A 1,815-nucleotide genomic window follows, 5' to 3' on the forward strand; every position below is an offset into this window, starting at 1 on the left:
TATGATAATACGAAGTCATGTGGCACTTTTTTTTTAATAGTGAATCTAATTGTGTGAGTGCTTGAAGGTTACCCAGCTTTTAATAGCATGTGTCTCTCTTCACCTTTTAGCAGTATCTCATTGATTTCATAGCACTCTAAATGTCACATTCTCTCTCTCTCTCTCTCTCTCTCTCTCTCTCTCTCTCTCTCTCTCTCTCTCTCTCTCTCTCTCTCTCTGACACAAAGACATCAGATGGGGAAAATTGAGATAACAGCTTACGGTAAAGAGATAGATAGAAAGATTCATATTTTTTATCATTGAATTCTATTACATAAAGATCTCTCTCTCTCTCTCTCTCTCTCTCTCTCTCTCTCTCTCTCTCTCTCTCTCTCTCTCTCTAACACAAAGACATCAGATGAGGAAAATTGAGATAACAGCTCACGGTAAAGAGATAGATAGAAAGATTCATATTTTTTATCATTGAATTCTATTACATAAAGATCTCTCTCTCTCTCTCTCTCTCTCTCTCTCTCTCTCTCTCTCTCTCCTCTCTCTCTCTCTCACAAAGACATCAGATGAGGAAAATTGAGATACCACCTTACGGTAAAGAGATAGATAGAAAAATTCATATTTTTTATCATTGAATTCTATTACATAAAGAGAGAGAGAGAGAGAGAGAGAGAGAGAGAGAGAGAGAGAGAGAGAGAGAGAGAGAGAGATAGTCGCTGTATCCATATTCCAAAGTAGCCAAGTCACAGTGAGGTAACTGAGGTTTCACCTTGACCACAAGTGTTCTTTGGTGTATAATATGTCCGATCAGAAAGATTTAAAAGGTTAAGAATATATTATATAAAACAATACGGCTACCCTACACATAGTCTTTGAATTACTTGCTGTGAATTCCTTGAGAAGTGTAGATATGGATGGATCGAACAGAAAATAGGAAAATAAATGAATTACGCTATGGATGATGTAATGTTTAAAATGTTGCCGAACCTTCGAACACGAGATTAGGCTAGGCAAGAACGGTGGTTGGGTTAATACATTGGTGGCCATACATTCCTTCTACATACATTCCTACTACATCCTACAAGTTTTATGCTTAGAATGAGACGCCCAGTAAACAAGAGGGTAAAACATTTATGTTGATTTGAGTTGTAACGAAATAATTCATGGAAACTAGTGACTGCGTGGGATTACTTAATTTGTTTCTCAATATTCTAATGAGTGTAAAGATAGTTTAGACTACAGAGCCTACATCCAGTCATATTCATAAGGAACGTATGTTTGATATTTTCACTAAACCAATGAATGAATTTCTTAAAAAAAAAAATCTAATTGTTATAAACGTAAAATTAAAGAAACAAAATTTAAACATATACTACATGTTTGCTTGTGACTTCTGAACGTCTCACAGACCTCAACGCTAAGCATCAAATGCACCAATTTGTGAAACTTAAACCTTTTGAGAACATTAGGTGATTGAGCCTATCATGACAATAAACAGTACAGCCTGTTAGGGCGTTCTAAAAAAAGTAGGCCTACGGTAGACCGACACCTGGATTAAGGAATTGAGAGACTGAAAATTTTACAAGTAGGCCTATTCAATGATTAGATTTGCTAATGGTTTTGATTTCATAACAATTAAAGTATTCCTGTTTGTTTAAAAATACATTGGTATTTATTTTCTATGCATTCCTTTTGTACTTTCGATTAAGGAATTGAGTGTTAGACTGAAAATTTTACAAGTAGGCCTATTCAATGATTAGTTTTGTTGATGGTTTTTATTTCATAACAGTTAAAGTTTTCCTTTTTTGTTTAAAAATACATTGG

The sequence above is a fragment of the Palaemon carinicauda genome, chromosome 16 (genome assembly GCF_036898095.1).
Source record: "Palaemon carinicauda isolate YSFRI2023 chromosome 16, ASM3689809v2, whole genome shotgun sequence".
Lineage (NCBI taxonomy): Eukaryota > Metazoa > Arthropoda > Malacostraca > Decapoda > Palaemonidae > Palaemon > Palaemon carinicauda.